The following is a 5,663-nucleotide window of genomic DNA, read 5'->3' as shown; positions in this document are numbered from 1 at the left end:
TGATCTTCAGAAATCATTCTAATATGCTGATTTATTATTAGAATTATCAACAGTTGTGCAGCCAAATATTTTTAAGTTACGCCTTCTTTCTTTGCGTGAACGTTTGGGCGGCGTTATGCAAATCTTCTCACATCGTGACGTAGACATGTGGGGTGTGTTAGAACGAGCCGTTTTAGGTAGGCGTGGCTGACTCTTAACTTTTATAAAGAATATCTCTTTGGATTTGAGACTTTAGTCTTTGCAACTTTACAGATCTTCTTTATGCACCAAGAGCTTGTAACACTCCAAAGAGAAAGGAAAAATTGAAATCGCATCATATGACCCCTTTAACTGAATTTCACTTTATCTTCAAGTAAAAGGACATAATATCTCCTTACAATGAGGTGATCTTTCACTATATGTAGATATAAGTCAGTAGCCTTTTTATTATGAATGCTGATTGTGCATAGCTGATTGTTAATAACACATTAATAGCATGTTAATTGCATGTTAATAGTATGTTTCCAATTGGATTTTAAAAATGTATTAATGTATTTATTCTAAATAGAAAATGTTTGGTTTCCCAAACCATCGAAGTTTCATCATGATTTTCCATAACTTCCAAAAGTCCAAAAATAAATAAATAAATTACTCCCATAGAGCAATATATCTGTAATATATATTTTTCCTTGCTTTTTTAAGAGACACTTGCTAAACACAAACAGAACGACAATATGTTCACGATGTGTTGCTGTGTTTGTGAGTACTGATTTTTGAAAGAATGCTGAATGTTCATATGGCCAGAGGCGATGCTCTTGATTGAAGCATTTGGCTTATGTCGACAATAGCTGCGTGGTTCATGTTTTAGCATTAAAGGATTTTGTGGAATTACAGAGTGCTATAGAGGTTTTGTAGACATCATAATTTGTTAATCGAAGGCTTGCAGCCAGTTGCTTCAAATTGGAGCTCAACCTGGGTTAAGATACAGTGTAGCCAGTCAGTAGTGTATAAAGATGTTACGGTAACCAATCAGCTCATGTCAAGATGTACAGCCACTTGCCAAGGCAAGCATCACTGATACTATTGCTCATACTACTTTGAACAAACTTCGCTACTTACTTTTGTGTGTAACCTGTCACACAATGTTTGTGGTATGGTAATGAACGATACCTTAGATCATGCAGCTTGTTGAGGACATGAATTTTATTACTTCTATAAGCGAACATGCTTATGATTTTGGCAAAATTAATAAGTAATTAGCTGAAAAAAAAGACAGACTTGCATTTGAAAGAGGGATCACCATTTTTACAATTCATGTTGGTCAAGTATGGTTACAGGTGTGATTCATGGCTATCACAAATAGTTTGAGTTTGGTTCTTTAATCATACAGTTTTCAAGCATTACTGTAGCTCAAAGAGTAAAGCATGGTGCTAGCAGCACCTAGGTCCTGGGTTTAAAGCCCAGATAATGCAAGAATTTATATAAGCTTTGGATAAAATGATCTACCAAATGAATACATGTCAATGCAAGAGTCAATCCCAAGGAATCACTCGGAACACCTTAGAAATGATTTTGCTATAACCTATAACATCTTATGAAACTCTCATTGTTATTTATTTTTTTTTTCAAAGCAATTCAGCCGATACTAAATATTTCATTGGTCATGTCAATCACATTGCTAAATGCATGCACAACTCTAAAATAAATACTAATCCATAGTCCTAACCTAAACCCTGACCTTAATCTCAGTACAGTGTTGGAAGCACATCCCGATAGATAGCATTACTGTTATCGCAGTTGGATCCATCCATGATATTTCTGAACTTTGAACAGAGTCAATAAAGTCTGACCTTTTCTCAACAGATCACTGTGTGATTGAGTTGACCAATGAAATCGGCTGCAGAGCGGGATTTGCACTTAGCTTGTTTGGGGGAAACAACAACAACAACAACAAAAATGCTACAAACCTTATAGCAGTTTTCTAAAAACCACTCAGAACACCGTACCAACCTCATAGCAATATCCTAATAGTCACCCAGAACAACTTAGAAGCTAGAGCATTGCCCAGAAACTTGGATCTTAAAATTGGAAACCCAAACTTAATTATTATTATATTTTTGCAGTATATATCTGCACAATAAGTAAAGAAAAATAAGATCATTAAGATAAAATCCATTGCAAGTGTTTTTCAAGTGAGCAACTGACGAAACATTAAGCTGTAAGCCCAGTTGCCATCAGTGTTATCAAGTGCGTTTTTGTTGCCGCAGATTCTGGTTTTTTTTTAGTCTGCAGGTTGAAGCGAAACCCCCCGCATATATGAAACATGATTTCGACCGAGAAGGAAGGAGGGTTTGAGCTCCCAGAACAAGATTTTGGAATACCAATTGGGCTGGTTTTATTACGCAAACCTGGCAATCCTAGATGCCATACGGGAAATGGTGGGTGTTGTCACCTGTATTAAAATAGATTATAGCCTGGGTTTCTCTTGAGTACGTGCATGACAATGTCAACAGTGCAGTCAAATGTACAGCAAAGACATGAAAGTGTGAATGGGAACAGATTATGTCCGCAAAGAATTTCTCTTTTCTGTTCTTTCTCAGAATCCCACTATTTCCTCTGTAAGGTGTGTATTATTCTGATGAGTCCGCGCTCGTCTTAATTAGCTGCAGTGGAGGCTTATGAGAGGAAATAGGCTGCAAATGCAATAACGTGGTTTGCTGAGCCGTAACTCGACACTGCCTTAAACCGTGGCGGAGATGTGGCTGGCTGCCGGCAGAGAAAAGGAGCATGGGAGCACAGTACCTTATCCGAAACCTCTTCCTCACTATTACCTCTCACCCACACATAATTGAGGGCTGTGGAGGATAGTCTTCTTTATTTTACTCTACACGTCTGGGGTGTATTCTCCTCCGCAGATAGATGAAATGAGGCGGAGAATGATGATTTTGTAGAAGACGAGGTGTTATTTTATATTAGGCAGTCCTAAGTGCTCGGGTAACTTTAATTCACTGTGTATGCCCATGTCGTTACCTTTTCTGTAAGTGCTCATTGGTGTTCTTTCAATTCAGTCTTTTTTTCCTCCTTTAGACAGTTTTGCACCACATTTCCGCCGGTCATGGGGGACACCACTTGGAGTTGCACAAAAAACGTCCGTCACGGATTGTCTTCCTCCCAAATTTGAATTAGTGCCCTGATTACACTGAGAGGGGTGAGTGGGACACAGATGGATTATGGACGGGATCTGTAACTGATGCCGCTGCCAGCTTCAAATGGAAAAGACAAACAGTTAGCTGGCATTTCTTGTTTTCACACACACATGCTTGTAATAATCATGTTTGTGTTGTCCCGAGTAAATGTGTTCTCTTTTTCAAAAGGATCATCCTACATTCTCTTTAAGATTATCAAAAATCTTTTTTTTTCCCCTGAAGAAATTGTAGTGGTGCATATTAGAAACACTAAATGAAGATGCTCGGAGTGGTGGCCAGGGCATTGTTAGGTGGTTTTTAAGGTATTCTTGGTGGTTGCTAGATGGTTGCTTACTTGTCCATGTCAAAAGAGCCCACACCCAATTACGGGTTAAATTTTGTTGTGTCCCTCCTTTAAGTAAGTATACGGGATTTTTTTTTCAACATACAGTAGGCTCATTGGAAAAACGTGCCTCTACTAACATTATTTGCAAAACTACAAAACCACACATATACATACAATTTACACTGCACTTTCCAGCTGAAATGAATACTAGTGCCAGTAAGATACCAATAAATTGTAATTATTTTCACATAAATTATGATTACAGGGCAGATTTTTGATTAATAAAATAATTTTTTGCGCACTTGCGCAATACAATGTTATGACCCAAAAACATTTTTATCATAGTGAATGATTTGTAAACTAACACATTTTGACGTTTGCATCACATAATCATCTCCATAATATATATGGCTTTTCGGTCATGGTAAATTTGCTTGGTAGCTCACCTGGTACAGCATTGTATATTGGACACTGTATAGAGCATTGGCATATATATATATATATATATATACAGTATATAAAATATACAAACGCAATAAATGTGTTGCAACATAACATAGGCAAACCCACATCTACCAAATGCTGCAAGCAATAATCACAACAAGTCTGAAAAGGAGCGGGATGAAGCAAAAGCTTATTATTTTTCTCACCCCTTATACAATTCCATATAGTTCCAGTATATCTAAATCAATTTCCTCTATATCATTATATATTCCTTATAAAATAAAAATTTAGCAATAATTAAACACCAACCAAATGTTTTATCCCAAACAACCTGTCACCCTATAATGATACATCGCAATCCCATCAGCATTATAACCCACATTCACAATCACCTCAATTCATCCAATATCCTTTTTAGTAAAATACTTTTATACAATTTTTTAAACTCTTTAATAATTGAACATTGTTTTAACACCTGCTCCAAACCATTCCACAACCTCACCCCACAAATCGAAATGCACATACCTTTTAGAGTTGTTCATATTTTAAGCATTTTAAAGTTTAATTCTTCTCTCAAATTATACCCACCCTGCCTTTCCATAAGAATATTTAGTAAACTTCCTGGAAGTAAATTATTTCTTGCTTTGAACATGACTTGTGCCGTCTTAAATTTAACCAAATCAATGAACTTCAATATATTTGACTTTAGAAATATAGAATTTGTCTGTTCCAAGTGTCCCACATTATTGATAATTCTAATTACTCTCTTTTGTAATATGCATATCGACTGTAAGTCAGTTATATAAGTGTTCCCACAAATTTCCACACAATAACTCAAATACGGTAATATAAGTGTATTATACAAAACATGCATTGATTTATTGTCCAAAATATGTCTTGGTTTATTCAGTATTGCTATGGTCTTTGCCACTTTTGCTTTGAGACGTTTTATTTAAGTTTTCCAGCAGATTTTGTGATCTAAAATCACACCAAGAAACTTATGTTGTTTTTATACTTATGTTGTCAATTTTCAATTCTACTTTAGGGTTTATTTTATATTTTCCAAATAACATAACCTTTGTTTTGCTTATGTTTAATGACAATTTATTTACATCAAACCACTGTTTTAATTTATTAATTTCTGTTGTAATCACCTCCAAAAGTTGCTGTAAATTGTCCCCAGAACAGAAAATATTTGTATCATCAGCAAATGTGACCTCTGAGCAATAAGTGTAATAAGCCTTTTTGGCTAAATTTGGACAAGTGCGGATATCTTTCATCTCTATATTATTGTATATTTCGGATCTACACACCGTATGTTATTTGCCTACTGGATTTTTGGACGAGTGTTTGGCACTACAACCTTTTCTTATTGTGGATTGTATCATCAGAAAATAAATACATTTTAGTATATCTTGATACACTGCACATGTCATTGATATAAATTATAAACAATTTTAGACCTAAAACTGATCCCTGCGGTACCCCACAAGTTATGTTCATATATGAAGATTTATGTTCACCAATTTCTACAAATTGTTGTCTATTTCTTAAATAACTCCTCACCCAGTCCAATCCCACCCCTCTAATACCATACCTCTATACTTTATATAACAAAATTTCATGATTTATAGTGTTAAATGCTTTCTTTAAATCTATGAAAATTCCCACTACATGTTTCTTCTTATCTATACCATTTGTAATTTCCT

At 35.4% G+C, this 5,663-nt stretch overlaps 1 long non-coding RNA gene across 1 annotated transcript in view; it reads left to right on the top strand.

Annotated features, from left to right (window-relative positions):
- LOC107748488 (uncharacterized) overlaps positions 1-3,323 on the top strand; it is a 28,825-nt gene extending 25,502 nt beyond the window's left edge. Inside the window, exon 4 of the long non-coding RNA XR_001640938.1 lies at positions 3,067-3,323. This is a non-coding gene — a long non-coding RNA (uncharacterized LOC107748488). The remainder of the gene's footprint in view (positions 1-3,066) is intronic.
- Positions 3,324-5,663: the final 2,340 nt, after the last annotated feature.

Source organism: Sinocyclocheilus rhinocerous, unplaced genomic scaffold, assembly GCF_001515625.1.
Source record: "Sinocyclocheilus rhinocerous isolate Xijiao unplaced genomic scaffold, SAMN03320098_v1.1 scaffold78, whole genome shotgun sequence".
NCBI lineage: Eukaryota > Metazoa > Chordata > Actinopteri > Cypriniformes > Cyprinidae > Sinocyclocheilus > Sinocyclocheilus rhinocerous.
Note: the sequence above shows the minus strand (reverse complement) of the source record. Positions and strands in the feature narration are given on the sequence as shown.